Here is a 16,917-nt window from a genome sequence, read left to right on the forward strand (position 1 = left end):
CAGGGCCTCATCCACACACTAGATCCACCCTCTGACTGCGGCAAATAGAAACGCTTATTACCTTTGCTCTCTTTCTGATGTAAGTAATGTCCACATCATGACTGGAGGGATCTTTCCATTATAAGTCAGATCATGTTTCTCCTCTGCTCAAGCTTGAAATTGCTTGCTGCCTCTCCCAGAGCAAAACCCACATGTGGCTCACACAGCCCAGCCAGCAGGATCTGGATTCCTCACTCCCTCTGCTCAGCTCTCCTTCCACTCTCCCCTTTCATACCTGCCTCCTTGCTCTTCCTCAGACGCTACAAGCACACCCATGACTTATGATTTTTGGAGCATTGTTTCCCTTCTGTAAAGAACGTTCTTCCCCCAAATCACTGCCTGCTTCACCTCTACACTTCCTGCTGGTCTTTTTCCAATGTTAGAATAGTCTCAGACTTCTTTGTATAAATTTGTGCCCACTCAACAATCTCTATTTTTTTTTAATCCTGCTTAATTTTTTTTCTTCCTATCATTCATCTCCACCCATCAAATGTTGTATAAGTTTCTTTGTTTCTTGCCTGCCTTCCTATGCTGGTGTGGGAGCTCCATGATAGTAGAGCTTTATTTTCTATACTGCTGCATCCCTGGGACCCAGGAGAGCAGTTTTAGTAAGCACTCAAATATAGTCTGATTTGGATGAATAAATGAAAAAAAATAATGGTTTAAAAAATAAGAAGGAATTGGTGGAGGTTTCAAGTGCCAAAACAGAGTTTTGTTTTAATATGAAAGCCACAGGCGTATACTATGGATACTTGAAGGAAAGGGTAGAAATTACCTGACAGTCAAAGAGCATAATAAATTTCAGGAAGACAAAATCAGAATAAGCCAGGAACTGCTGCTATCCAATCTGATCACTGGGAGGTAGTTTAGGAAAATAGTTATGAAAATAAAGAAAAAGTAGTAAAACTAAATGTGACAAAAAGTAAATTGGCTGAATTAACATGGGTGGAGGAACGTAGCATTTCATAGACACTCTTAATACTGTGATCTTTTGAGAAGTAGAAAGCATTGGGGCCATTCCCACAGAGGGAGAAGTTGGGAAGTCAAGCTTTTTTGCATTAAGTGACACTGCTGTTTGGGGGGGGGTGTGGGGGGGGTCATGTCTCCAGGGTAAGCAGGGTTGTGATATTCTTGGATTGGGGACACCAGGGGAAACCTGCAGACCTGCAATAACTCCCACAATAGGTGAATGAATAGAAAATTTTTCAGTAATAAAAAACTGTCCTTTCCAAACCATGTTTTTATTTTTTATGTTCTATATTGTTCCTACACATATCAACTAGCTGTAATTTGATCTGCATACTGATTAGTAAAGGAATGATTCCATACTGTTCCAAATTAGCTTTGGAACATACTTAGGGTATGTTTCTTCTGTTTCTAAAGGAGGCATAAAACTAATAAATGAGTCCCCAGTTTCTGTCTGGCCCTATGCCCCAGTCATGTCCCCATTTTAGGATTCTGCTTTGATAGGCAACACATTGGTATAGTGAAATCTCAAGATCCTACATTATGTCCATTGAGACAAAAGAAGGAGGGAGAGAGGGAGAACCACAGGAAGAGATCTTCTGAATTGGGTTATTGCTCTAGGATTTCGCACTAGAACCAAGGGTCCTGAAATCCCTTTAGTCTTGAATTTCTGAGTGTACATATCTGGGAAATGTTATGTTTAATTGATTGGTGTTCAGGGATTGAATCAGGACCTTTATAAATTAATAAAGTGAAGTCATACCACTCACCTAATGTCTAAAACTAATGAAATTACAGGTGGCAGAATGTTCGGAGTGCTTAGCCTTGCAGGCTTAGGACTGAAATGACACACCCATTTGTAAAGTGCTTGGCATTTCTGGGGGTCGTGTATCCCTTCAACGATCAAACTCGTCCTAACGAACCATAAGCTTTGACCATATTAAGTCCTTGTTTTATCTTCTGGGTTGTCTTTTGCTATTACACCCACATACTGTGAGGATTAAACCCGAACAGATTATGGGGTAACAACTTAAACTTCTTGGCTACGCTTAGGACAGAACGAGTGACCATCTGGATTAGTAAGGATTCCTTTGGTTAAAGTGACAAAATTCCAAATCAAACAAGCTGGGGCAAAGAGCGAGCTTCGTGGAGGGACACCTTGTTGTCAAATGTGATTAAAGAAATGTTGTTAATCAATTCTTGGGACAGGAATACTGCCAGGACTCCCTGTCCTAGCCTCTTGTTTCTTCTTCTCTGTTTTTCAGTTTCATTTTTTGTTTCCAATTAGAGACTCTGGCTTCTTGCTCTGCTGGCTGTTGCTGCCCCTTCTTCCAGGAGGTGCTGGCTGGCTTTTCCTAATTCTAATTTGAAAAAAAGCCCAAGGAAGGACACTGAGTTACTCTTTTTAGGTCATGGGCCTACCCTTGGTGTATTCAGCCAAGGCAAAGAGGCCACCATGCCATGACTGACCCAGCCTGAGGCTGGAGCCTAATCCTGAATGAGTTAATATCACAGGAAGTGGGGGGTCTTGGGGATCGGATCTGAAATAACATAACCACTCCCATTCAAACCATGTGGCCTAATTGGAAAGGGAGGCAGCTCTATCAAGGAGGAGAATGTTGATGATAAAGTGCTGGCAAATGAACCATGTAACTACAGCCTGTATGTGGAGACATTTCAAGGAAAATGAGAAGGCCTTACTCTTTCTCTAAAATTGATGTCCTATGTGTTTGGCTTTTTGAGATTCCATACTAGGGATCCATGCATTTCTTTGATTAAAGGCAGTGTCCATAGTAAAAACAAACAAACAAACAAACAACTATTCTTGGAGGACTGTGCAGCTACTCATAGTGTCCTGCCTAAGAGTTATCCTCTTCCACCCATTTTCCTCGCAGACAGAACCGGCCTCTCTCCATAGGAACTGAAGACGTCCCTCAACCTATCACCATTTTGGTACATGGTAGGCACTTAATAAATGTGAATGGAGACTGAATGCATAAAGAGCCCCAGCACAGCACACTGAGAAGCTGTGGACCTGGAGGTTAATGTCATGCAGATAATAGTTCAAGTCTTGGTTCTGATCTTGGGAAAGTTAAAATGTGGAAAATATACACATATACTCACATTTTATATATAAGTATCTGGTAGAGTGTCTGGAAAATAATAGTAACTAACCTACAAAGTGTCAAGCACTTTTCTAAATGCTGACATCTATTTGCTCACCTAAACATCGCAACAACTCTTCTGAGCTAGGTAGGTACACTAATTATTTGCATTTCACAGATGAGAAAACTGAGGACAGGGCGGGTAAGTGACTTGTCTAAGGCCACTCAGCTAATAGGACACTATTTGACCAGTGTTTATGGAAGTGATTAAATAAATATTAATTATGATTTGACTTGAAATCATTAAGATGCCATTTGTACAGAATCTAAAACAGTGAACAGAAAAAAAGAGAGAGAATATATTATATTAAGGTTATATTGTGCCATCTAGTAATAATCAAGAGAATTTTATCATTGCACATATTTCACCCTATGTAATAACTAAGGATGTTTTATTTTGCTTCATGCAATCTTTAAACAGGCCTCATAAATTGGCAATATGTTTATAATTACAAATTTACATATTTTATGGGACCGGTAAGAAAATAGCCCACATTTAAAGGGTCATTCCAATTAATATTCAAAAAACCAAGTTTTCAGTGCTGATGTTGATAATAACTTTAAAATTTAACAAACACTGGTACACATTCTCTTGCAGAAAATAGGCATTCTATTCTCAGATGCAGTATAAAATGAGCCAGATTTCAAGGTCTGCAACAGTTTTGTTGGTCTGTGAGCCTTCTTTCTGGGAAATAAATAGTTGCTACTAAGGATAAAGTAAAAAGAAGGTAAGTGGTTGGTGCCCTTCCCGAGGATGTGCCCACATATCCCACAGCACACTAGAACTGCCCTGCAGTTTGCATGCAGCTAGATTAAGAGAGAGGGAGCCAGAGGGCACAGAGCTGGCCAGTCAACCTGGTTCTGAATCCACCTGTCCACTCTGGTCCCACCATTTTGCTACCATGCGGCCCTACTGTTCTCTTTTGTAATTGTGTAATTTCTAACAGCAGGATAATAGCATTTATCATTTCTACACCGTGCAGCACAATTTTAATGTGATATCAGACAGCTTCGTATAAAAAATGTTTGATTTGAGTATTTTTATTTATTTATTTATTTTATTTTTTATTTTTTTAAATTTACATCCAAATTAGTTAGCATACAGTGCAACAATGATTTCAGGAGTAGGTTCCTTAGTGCCCCTTACCCATTTAGCTCACCTGCCCTTCCACAACCCCTCCAGTAACGCTCAGTTTGTTCTCCATATTTGTGAGTCTCTTCTGTTTTGTCCCCCTCCCTGTTTTTATATTATTTTTGTTTCCCTTCCCTTATGTTCATCTGTTTTGTCTCTTAAAGTCCTCATATGAGGGAAGTCATATGATTTTTGTCTTTCTCTGACTGACTAATTTCACTTAGCACAATACCCTCCAATTCCATCCATGTAGTTGCAAACGGCAAGATTTCATTCTTTTTGATTGGCTGAGTAATACTCCATTGTGTGTGTATATATATATATATATATATATATATATATATATATACCACATCTTTATCCATTCATGCATCGATGGGCATTTGGGCTCTTTCCATACTTTGGCTATTGTTGATAGTGCTACTATAAACATGGGGATGCATGTGTCCCTTCAAAACAGCACACCTGTATCCCTTGGATAAATGCCTAGTAGTGCAATTGCTGGGTCATAGGGTAGTTCTATTTTTAGTTTTTTGAGGAACCTCCATACTGTTTTCCAGAGTGGCTGCACCAGCTTGCATTCCCATGATTTGAGTATCTTTAAACATTATATCTAGCTCAACACCATAGGATGATTTTTAGTAGCAACTTACATTTATATTGCAGAAATAATATTTCATAACATATGTGATCAATAACTTTGTCCCTGGAGCCATAGACATTTTCCCAGAGCTTTTACATCTATCTCCATGCTCCAGAAGCCTGGAATCTATCTAATATTCATACATTTCCAGTTATTTGATGAGGTCTTTCAAATCTTGATATTGTTAGTAGGGAGAAAAAGAAAACATGAGAAAGCCAATGCCTTGTACGTAATGTTCTTTCTCCTTGAGATAATGATAATTTATGATATGTGGACATATAATTTTATCCTGCCACAGGTGAAAAAGAGGTGCTACTAGCTTGTTCAAAGTAGTCTAATTATCAATTTCTCTATTAAATGCCGGCACAGGTAAACTAAGAGCTAATGAATGCAACTGATTGAGTGGCAACATTTAAAAGTTGAGACATTTTGAATATCAATCTCATTTTTGTCCAAGGAAAGTTGAGTTTTTTTGTAAAGGGGCTTTAAAGTTCTGGGGCTTTGGGACAGAGCCGCCCTCTTTCTCCCCATCAGCCCTTCCACTCACTTCAGTGCGACCATGTTTTGCTGTAGAGAATCGGTCTCTAACCCCGATTAGGGTTTCACCATCCTAATGCCAGAAGTGCCTGTTGGAAATGTTGGCCAGCTTGTAATCGATTGGATTATTTCTATGCTGCATATGTGTAAAATTGGTTACTTCTACACCACTTCTCTTGGGCAGATGGTTGGAAACTGTCCATATGCAACTGCAGAAGTAAATTCAATAGAACTCAGTACAGATGCTGAAGTATATTCATTGCCTTCAAAAAAGCTGGTGGCTCTTCAGTTAAGATCCATTTTTATTAAGTACAAATCAAAGCCATTCTGTGAAAAAGCTGCTTTCCTGGGTTAAAAGTAGTAACTGTGCCAAAGTTATTGTTCTTTCAAGCAGTCATTCATATCACTGTAATGATCTACATTTCACATTGGCAAGACTCCCTTCTGATACCTGCTTACATCTTTGGTGCAAAAAAACTGTTCAAAATAAAATAGAGACCCTTAACTGGGAAGAAATGGAAAAAAGCCCATGCATTCCTGAAATAGATGATTTTGAGTTTTGTATCTATATTCCTGGAGGAAGTATCACAAAAATACTCTATACTGAAGGTTGTTTTAAAGAAATCCCAGATGCGGTTCTGTTGAAATTTGTTTCAGAAGAAGACAATATCCTAGATGCATTAATTCTTCAGTATCTTAGTGAATGGCTTCACATAAACCACGTTTACAGTGTGATGACCCTACAGCGTCTATCTTGTGGTGGAAAATGCCAAGTTCATGGAGATTTCTCTTTGGAAGTGGTCTTCACCCTAGCTTTTCTGATCTGTTTTCAGTTGTATACCTAATGTCCCAAGACACTTAATATCAACACAACACAACACATAGTTACACAACTATATAGAAAGTTATATTTTCTAAGGACGCATTAGGAAGTAAATCTTTACTTCTCACAGAAACTCTCAAAGAAAATGGATTAACAAAAGGTTGTTTTGCCATGCCCCTATACACAACAAATGTAAGTTTTATACAATTAAATATTTCCTAAGTAAGAAAAAGGAGGGGGCCTTAAAATAGAAAATATATACATGTATGACCAATATGTTTTTGACTTGATATAATGTGTGGATGATAATGTCTTTTATTAAATAAATCTGTAATATTGCAGAATCACCTGGTATCCTTGTGGTTGCTTAAAAATGTACCATCTTTTTTTTAGAGAGAGAGAGAGCGTGAGTGGAGAAGAAGGGTAGAGGGAGAGAGAAACAGAGAGAAAGACAGACAGAGAGAGAGAAAGAAAGAATCTTACACAGGCTCTACGTTCAATGCTGAATCTGATGTGGGACTCCATCCCTTGACCCCAGGATCATGACTTGAGCCAAAATCAAAAGTTGGACATCAACTGACCAAGCCACCAGGTGCCCCTAAAAATGTACCATCTTAATAAAAATTTTAAAAGTATTTCCTTGAGATATAGAAAGTAGCACTCCTGTAATATCTTCATTTCTACCCTGTTACCTCCTTGAACAGAAATTTGGAGGTGACCAACAAATCATCTGAGATTTATCAGAAATCAATATTCATACATACACACTCAGTCAGGGTTCAACATCTTCAAAAGCCCAAAAGAGTGGCATTTGGTCATATTCTTCTGATTGGGGAAAATACACTGGAGAGCTTTTCTGTATCCAAGCAAGATGTAAGATTCATGATCATCCTCTGGGAATGGTCCCTATCCTTACACACTAAAATGAAGTGAGCACCATTATTTATGAATACTTCATGGCAAGACATGATTTAGCCTGCTCTTGGCAGTGACCAGGAACAGTTCTGAAATTATTTAGGAACACTAGAGACAAGTCAGTTCAGCTGTGGCTGTGTAGGAGCTAAGCAGGTGTATTCAAGGGCTCAGGAGTGTCTGGTCATGTCTACCATACTGTTGGGGTTTTCCTCCACACTCTGTTACAAAGGAATTGTCCTTGCCTGGGTCAGCTGTGCCTGGCCATGTCTCTTACCTGAGCTTAAGATTTAGAAACACAACTGCCTCTGACTCCTCCCCATGAAGACCAATATTTGAAAGGAAAGATTGATTGGGTCTATTGACGATACTGATGAGACCTGGGGCTCTAGCTGAGTTGGGTTTATGATAGAAACCACATAGGCTTCTTTCCCGAGAGTGTCTGTAGGATTATTTGAAGCAGGGAGTTGGGGCAGGGAGAGGATGTGTTCTATTACATCTTAATGCATCTTAATGCACATCTTACATGCAGTGTGGTTTTGGTGTCACCTCTGTGTAAGACCATCCCAAATGAGTAGACTTTCCTGGTGGGTGCCTTTAGGTGAGGGTCCTGATACTAATGAAAGATCCCCTGTGGCTCTTTGAATGGGAAACATCACATAACTGCCTTGTTTTCCACATCCATTTCCCACATTTTCCTCAATACTATGTTTCCTATTGGAAGCCCACAGGGCTTCCACCTTCAGGAAAACTTGGAAACTATACTTTTGTAAACATCTGCCGTAATTCCTGCAGGCACAAACATTTCTATCCCACCCTATTCTCACCTGGGTCTTTTCTTCCACATTAAGTTCCTGGAATCCTTTCTAACTCTGTCTTCTACCAAGATGTGAAAGATTCTTCCTTGTGTACAATAAAGAGACCAGTCTATCAGCTAAATTGTGTTTCTCATTCCCAGAGCCTGCAATTAGGGCTTTTGCAACAGGCTGTGGTCCATTTTTCTTACACCTAACTTTTTTCTAGGAACAAGTGTAGGACTAATCTGGGATAAAAAGTTAGCCTTAGGAAATACAATTTAAATCAGAGATAGAGGCAGAGATAATTTTAGCATAACAGCCCTCAGGAGTTTTACTAGAAAGAGGTCCTTTTTGGTCCCTACTTTCTCCCCCACTGCTCCACTCATAACTCTAGGTCCTTGGAAATGGATAAAATGGAACACATGACAGTCTGTACCAGGGCAGGCTGAGGGGAAGAGGCGTGCAGAGGAAGCAGAAGAATCAAGGACATATGGAATTAAGGCCAGTGGATCCAGAGAGGAGGTTCTCTGATTCTGTAATAATTACAGTGATAGCGTCCATGTTGAGTAGCCTTAAGACCCAAAGTCACAAACCCTTTGGGACCGGGCATGGTTTGTACAGAGTAGAAAAGCACTTCAGATACTCTATCCTTTGTGAAATATATTGATGTTGAAAGTATGCTTCAAACCTGAATCTGAGGATTGTTTTACACATTCCTCTAGACTCCTAGTGTGTGATAAAGAAACAGATTGTTCAATATGGGAGTCTATCTCCCCTCTCTTCCGCAGTTAGTGCATAGACATTATACATACACTTTTATATGACACTCTATCAGTAATGTACCATCCGTCTCCTCTTGGGCTCTTCCTATGCATGCCATGAAGAAGAAAGTTGGATAACTATGTTTCTAACAGGTTTTCTTCAGCCTTACTGCTATGCCATGAGAGACAACTAATAAGTTTCTCCGATCCTCTGCTAAACCAGCTCTGGAGCACCTTTGTCTTTATGAAGCCAGACCTCTGGGGAATGCATAATCATATTAATATCCAAGAGATAAATAAATAGAAACATACTTTTAGAAATTTATGAACAACACAAGTTCCTGGAGATACCTTTTGTGTGGTAGTTTCTTCTGACAGCTGACAAACTAGATCTGGCATGATCTTCATAACGACCAGAAATCATTGTGTACCTAAATAATATATTCTACTAGGCTTCTGTACATGGTCCCTGGACCAATATAGCAGCACCATTTTCTAGAACTGCTCCCTTTCTTTGAATCACCTGCAGAACACCGAACTCTTAATTCACTTGCAATAAAAAGAGCCTCGACATGCTAAGAACAGTCAATAAATCCTGGATATCAATTGGTTTCCACATCACTTTCCAACTTTACTGCCGTGTTTCACTATTTTTTTTTTTTTTTTTTTGAGAGAGAGAGAGAGGATGTGCCAGCAGAGGAGAGGCAGGTGGAGAGACAGAATCTTAAGCAGGCTCCATGCTCAGTATGGAGCCCAGACTGACACAGGCTCGATCCGACAATGCTGGGTTCATGACCAGAGCTGAAATCAAGAGTCCAATGTTCATCCAACTGAGCCACCCAGGTGCCCCAGTTTCACTTTTTTTTTTAATAAAAAAAGAATCTTGACAAGATCATAATAGTTTTCTATCTTTGGTGACATTAATTTCAAAGGGTCTCTATACTTAGAATTGTTCACCAGTATTTATTCTAATATTTCTAGGATTATATATTTTCCAAATTCTCTGAATCATCAAAAATTTGTTTTTTTGAATTGATACATGATTAATGTTGCTGACATAGTGATCTACTGTGATTTTTAGTCATTTAGTCCAACATATTATTGAAAGAGCAAACTGATTTGAAACACCACTTTTATCCTATGCCGAATTGTTTCACATTTTTGGATCAATTTCTGATCTTTTTCTTTTCCACTTATCTGTTCTTTCACCACTGCTACATTTTTGCTTAGTTTTCTGGGGTTTTTTTCCCTTGGGTTTGTGGGGTTTTTCCCCTCAAATATAGGAAAGCCTTGAATTTTCTATTTTAATTCTAGGAAAGAGGGGCTATTTTAAACTCCCTCATCTGTGCTAATGGTTCTTTTATAATCTTAGACTTCCCAGGTAACTGGTCTTATCATTTGTAAAGAATCATAAAGTTCATTCTTTCTTTTCCATATCTATACCCTATTGAATTCCTTCCTTCCTTCCTTCCTTCCTTCCTTCCTTCCTTCCTTCCTTCCTTTGGCTAAAACTTCCTAAACAATGCTGAATAACAGCAGGCAGTGATGTAATCGCATCTTGTTTATATTGTATTCTTCACAGTTTAAATGTATACAGTTAGGGTTTTTTTGCTTTTGTTTCTTCCTTTAAGTAAATATTTGCTATTGGTTTCATTTACTCATATACTTTCTGGGCCAAATGCAAGATAGAAATGATAGCCCATGAACTGTATATCAGCATCTATGCACTTCATTACAATGTGGGTAGGGTGAGCTTGAGAACTCCTTTTCCCTTCTTCCCTTGTGGTAGGGTCCTGCCCTAAAGAAAAGAACAACAACCAAAAACCCCTCAAGGTAACCTAGCTATGCCATATGTGACAACATCCCTCATGACCTTGTAACATGAGACCACTTAATCAGATCGCATGTTTGTGTGTGTTACCATATATGGGGGACAAAGAAGTAAAAAATGTGTAAAAAAAACTACCCCACGTGGCGTTCGGGGCTCAGTTCTCAGGTATGAACCCAACTGAGCCTTGCTGGCAGGAATAAAGTTGCTTCCTGGAAAGAAAAGCCTCAGTGCCATGACTCTGTGAGAATCCTACTACACCCTACATCACCTGCCTAGCTTCAGGCTAGCCTTGTCTGCATTCTCTACACCTTGGAGCTTCATTGTGTTTCATTCTGAAAACCGGCCATTGACTCTCCAGGTGGGTTGGTGAACTGCTGGGTGGTTTGCCATTCACCATGTTAAAATCATCAATATCATGTGTTCTAGACATCGCTAGAAGTCATCTTTCTCTGATTTCCCTAATTTTTTTTTCCTTTAGCATTTCAATGAGAATTTAGTGGAAAAGTCTGTTCAACCAACCTCTTGGACCAAAGTTTCTTTTAAACATGAGATATATTCAGGGCGCCTGGGTGGCTCAATCGTTTGTGTCTGACTCCTGGTTTTGGCTCGGGTCATGATCTCGCGGTTGCATGGGTCCGAGCCCCGCATCCGGCTCTGTGCTGCCAGCGCCAAGCCTGCTTGCGATTCTCTGCCTCCCTCTCTCTCTGCCCTTCCCTCTCTCTCTGCCCTTCCCCCGCTCACGTTGTTTCTGTCTCTCTCAAAATAAATAAACTCAAAATAAAAAAAATTAAAAATATATATATTCAACTCTCTAGTGTAAAAGCATAAATGAGTCTTCTCTTAAGTAACAGAGACAGATGGAAACGATGCATTGAAACTCGCTTCCTGCCACACATCAATAATGATAACTCCTTTGTAATTGTTACCCTGCTTAGCTTAATTAACCTTAGTTAGGAGATTTGGTTCCAGAGTGAAAATATGTATATGAATAGGTTGTCTCTTTCCAAAAGAAGTGAAAACTAAGCACTGATGTTGAAGGAGTGCTTTTCATTCCATTTATTCTATAAATTATTTTTCCCCCTTATGTTGGCAAAGAACCTTCTTAGGAAACAGTGTTGGGTTTTGGATCAACACTGTATACTAATTAGAAAAAAAAGAACCCCTCTTATTATTCTTTGTAAAAAACAACAGGACCACTCGAGGTTTGTGAGTGTCAATGCCTGATTTTTCTTAAGACTCAATGCTCTGATCAACAGTTTGCCTTACTAGGTCTGATTGTCTTTCACAGTGAAATGTCATCATTGTTTGAATCACATTTTTGGCAGGATGGTGTTCTGTTACATTCCCTAGGAATCAACAGAGGCTGACAGAGAAGAGAGATGGCTCTTATCTATGAAGCTGTCAACCAGAAAATCAAGAGCCACAATGAGAGGCAAGAGAGTGTTTATTTGGGATTAAAGATCTGCAATTTGGGGAGCACAGATTCCCACAGTAACCAGAAGAGTGTCCTGCCTGTGGGGTGAAAACAGGGAGTTTTTATGAAAAGGAGGAAAGGGGCAACTACATGATTTGGATAAAAGAGCATGGTAGGGAAAAACAGGATAAAATAGGCAGAGAGGAAAAAGTTAGGACCTGAGGTCCCTAGGTGGGGAAAAACACGTATTTTGAAACAATGCTGGGAGCATCTGACCACAACAAACTCCCTCAAGCTTCCTCTTAAGAATGTAACAGACACCATCTACTCCCCCTCAGGTTTCCCTCAGGAATTTGACAAAAAACCTGACTAAAAATAAGTAGTAGACCATAAAACATATGACACACAGGGAACGGTATGGCCACAGACCACCCCTGATACAATGGAAATGAGCCACTCAACAAGGAATGACTAGGCATTTAGAGTTACGTAGCCAATAAGGGTAGAACCTGAGAAGGAACAAGGGAGAAGGAAGGGGGGGGGGGCGGGGGGAGGGGAGGCTGCGACCAAAACTTTATAAAACAAAGTCCCTTGCTTATAGTCCGTGGGCATTCACTTTCGAATGTCCCCTCTCTGCAAAGAGAGCTTTCATACTATTCTTACTTCCTAATCTTATTGTCTAATAAATTTTGCCGGCTGCTCATTTTATTCTGTGTCCGCCTCTTCATTCTTCCAAGCAGCCAGACAATGGATCCCAAGTATTGAGCTAAAGAATCCTGCAACACTAACAGGCTGAGCTGCTTTTGGTTACGTACAGATTGACCATCCTGTTGGTGCTAACAAATGAAACTTTATCAGGTCTGCATTATTTAAGTACTCTATCTTCAGAAATTCCACAACCAACAGATTTATGATTAAGGATGCCCAATGTCCTGTCAATCTCACGCAAGGGCCTAAAACAATTGCCTTTTTGCCCAGTCCAAAGGTTTTGGCCCAGTTCAAATGAAGATGAGTAAGGCAGTTTCTCTACGGTGGCCTCTCCAACTCTATTTTAAAATGGCTCCCGTCATGCCATGTTTTTGTTTTTTTTTTTTTACAAATTTTATGCTCAGAATCTCTCTTGGTTTTTCTTTCTCTTTTTCTTTTGTTATTGAAGTATATTTGACATGCAACATTACATTTATTTTGAGTGTGCAACATACTCTCCTGATTTTTCTTTATTTCACTCAACTAGTTCTCTGATTTCTATGGTCCAGGTCCCTGATTTCCTAAGTAAAATCTGACTGATCTGTCAAACTACCTTTAAGTCTAGCCATAGACTCCTTTTACTCTGCTCTATAATCTCACATTATTATGACTTTTTGTTAGTGATGTGACAGTATGAGGGGCGTATGTCATTTTTCAGGGACTGAATACTTTGTTTGATAGGACTCTGCCCTAAATAGCCTGGACATTTACACTGACTCCCATATTTTCAATCATACTGAGGTTGATATATAACCAAGGTGTGTTATTTAAAAAAAAGAGAGAGAGGCTGCAAGGGTCATCTCCTTCTTATACAACTTCAAATTGAAACAACTTAAAATCTTAAAATTCTAAAAGGTCCCCAAACAAGTAGTTTTACTGACACAGACTGTGTTTGTTAGTATTTATCATTTTGCTTATTCCTCAGGCTGATGGAGATTTTTTTCCATGTAGGCAGCTGTGTGCCCTCTGCTGGCAGGTGGCCTCTCTGGTCTGGCCACACTGCTGATGGAAAGGCCCATCTGTTCTCTAGAACTGTTTCTTGGTCCACACGGCCAGAACCATCTCTAGCTTGCTCTCCTGATTCATCCATAGCTTCAGACTTCTAAATGTAGGGTATGTCTCTTGCAAACAAAAGTGCCAGATAAAAGAACTGTAGTATCTGGGTTCTAGGCCTGGTTATATTCCTGACTCAATATGTGATTTGGGGCTAATCAAATATGTCTTTGAACTAGACCTCAGTTTCTTAAGACATAGAATGAGTGTTCTGGATTTTATTTTATTTCATGCCACTTTCTGTTTTAAAGTTTAAAATTCTCACACATCTCAAGGTCCCTTCTCTATTCATTTATGACTTATTTTCATGGTCCATTGGCTGCTGGCAGAGGGTACCTGTTAACTCGCAAATTTCCAAATTGCTAGGATATTAAATATGAGCTCACATATGTCTTTTAGTTTTCTCTTCTAGATGACATAACTTAATATCCACCTGAGAATTAAAAGTTGAAATAGCAACCCATACATGGAGAGTAAGGGGATTTTATTACATCAAACTCAAATGATAAAATTCCTTGAGGAAATGATACACAGAATAGGCCGTGTTTCCTAACAGTTCCAGATAATGGCAACTGGATGATCCTCTTCCACTGGTCCTTGTGGGAATGATAGGGTCTGGGGTTTACCTATTTGGCTAGAAAGCCAGAAAGGAATTGAAAAAAATCTATGGTCCGGAAAGCAATAGAAAGAACTTTTTCCTTCACATGACTTGGAATTATTCTTTCTTTCTTTTAAACGGAGGTATAATGTCCAATAACATTATACTAGTTTCAGGTATACAATGTAAGAGTTCAATGTTGGTGTATATTGTGAACTGATCACAGTAAGTCTAGTTAACATCCATCATCATACATAGTTACAAAACATCTTTTCTTATAAAAATTTTTAAGATTTACTCTCTTAGTGGGATGCCTGGGTGGCTCAGTGAATTAAGTATCTGACTTCGGCACAGGTCATGATCTGATTGTTGTGGGATTGGGCTCGTGGAACAACACAGAGCCTGCTTGGGATTCTCTCCCTCTCCCTCTCTCTCTGCCCCTCCCTAGCTTGCACTTTCTCTCTCTCTCAAAATAAATAAATAAACTTAATCAGTATCATTAATTAGTTCTACTTCTAGAACTCAACTGGAATTAGTAACTCCGCAGTCTGCCTTCCCCTCAGCCACTGAAAACCATCATTCCACTTTTAGATTCTGTGAATTTAACCATTTTAGATAACTTATACAATTGAAATCATGCAGTATTTGTCTTTCTGTAACTAGTTTATTTCACTTCACATAATGTCCACAAAGCTCATCCATGTTGTTGCATATCACAGAATTCCTTTCTTTTATAGGTGAAATAGTATCCGTTGTATACGAATGTGACATTTTATTTACCCATTCATCTCTCAATGGACATTTAGCTTATTTTCATATCTTGGCTACTGTGAATAGTGCTGTAATGAACATGGAAGTGCTAATATCTCTTGAGATCTTGATTTCAATTCTTTTGTATACATAGTTAGAAGTGGGATTTCTGGGTAACATGGCAGTTCTATTTTTGTTATTTTGAAGAATGTCCATACTGTTTTCCATAGTGACCACCTCAGTTTGCATTCTCACTCAGTGAGTATTCCAATTTCTCCACATCCTCGCCAGTACTTGTTGTCTTTTTTTTTTTTTTTTGATAATATCCATTCTGACAGGAGTGAGACGATATCTCATTATGGTTTTAATTCCCATTTCCCTGATGATTAGTGACATTGAACATTTTTCAAATTAAAGTATTCAGATATAATAACAAAATTTTAATAAACTAGAGACTAATTTATAAAAGTACAGTTGCTCAAAGTTACCCTTTTGGATTTTTATTTTGTTATACATAATCAGAAGCATTTAATTAAAGGGGTGATAAATAAATCCCAAAATCTTTACAAAAAGTTTTCTTGCAACTTGGAACCTCATTAAAGCTTCTGTATAGCCAAGGACAATGCTCCTAGAAATATAGTAAAGACATTAAAAAGGTATAGGTCAAAATTTAATTTTCCTCTTCAGATGTTGAAAGTTTGAAAACAAAACTCAATTGTACTAATGTTATTAGTTCAAAATTAATATAAGTTCATGTACTTTTTAAAATAAAAAGTTAATATTGATGTTTAAAATTAAGTTTTATGCTTCTTTATTCAAACTTATAAGAAACTTAAGCAGGTAATATGAATGCTGCTCTCTATACACAATGACAATTGCAGAAATGAAAACCCATAAAACATTGAAATACACTTTCTCACACAACAGACTGACAAAAATTTAAGTTTACTGATACTCATTGTTAGTGCCTATGGGGAAACAATAATCTTAATAAACACTTCATTTTTGGCAGAAAAAAAAACTACAACAAATTATTTTGATTTCTATTTTTCAAAACCCAAACCATTGATTTTTTTCCACTAATTAACTTTATTAGTAGTCCCATAAATGAAGCTAATAAAATACACATGCAAAGTCACTTTTGCATTGTCTGCAAGAGCATAAAACTTGAAATAATGGAAACCCATTTGATGAGAAACTATGTGTTCTTTTAAGAGAATGATATACGTCAATAAAGAGCAATATAAAGAACATAATCCCATTTTTGCAAACAACAAAGGCTTTATTTGTTTACATTCATTGGATATTCATTGTATGTATTTCATTTCATTTGCAGAAGTGAGCACCAAATTTTGTTTGAAAAATACTGGATGGGGAACCAAGCTACACAGGTGAAAAAGTGGTGTTAGAAAGGGTAACACAAGTCTACAGAACTTGTAGACTTTGAACTTTAAAAATAAAAAGCATTAAATATACTATAAAATAAATTATAACAGTTTATAAAATCAATAAGTAAGAACAAAAAACATTAATAGCACATCTAGAGAATGTTATGCTTTCTTTTATGAGCAGTGTTGATGTGAAGTTGTGAAACCTGAAGTTTCTTTAAAATATTCTAATATTATATATATTTTGGTAAATTAAAATTTAGATTTTAAAAACAGGTTTAATTTGTTAACATTGTTAAACAGATTTTTCTAATGTCCTATGGTTTCAAAACTTTTTTTTTTTTTTTTGCATTACAAGTTA

General features: G+C 38.1%; 1 pseudogene; it reads left to right on the top strand.

Annotated features, from left to right (window-relative positions):
• The first annotated feature begins 5,504 nt into the window (after positions 1–5,504).
• LOC112862647 (proteasome assembly chaperone 2 pseudogene) lies at positions 5,505–6,344 on the top strand (annotated as a pseudogene).
• The last annotated feature ends 10,573 nt before the right edge of the window (positions 6,345–16,917 follow it).

Source organism: Puma concolor, chromosome B2 (assembly GCF_028749965.1).
Source record: "Puma concolor isolate L17-30 chromosome B2, mPumCon1.1.hap2, whole genome shotgun sequence".
NCBI classification, from domain to species: Eukaryota; Metazoa; Chordata; class Mammalia; order Carnivora; family Felidae; genus Puma; species Puma concolor.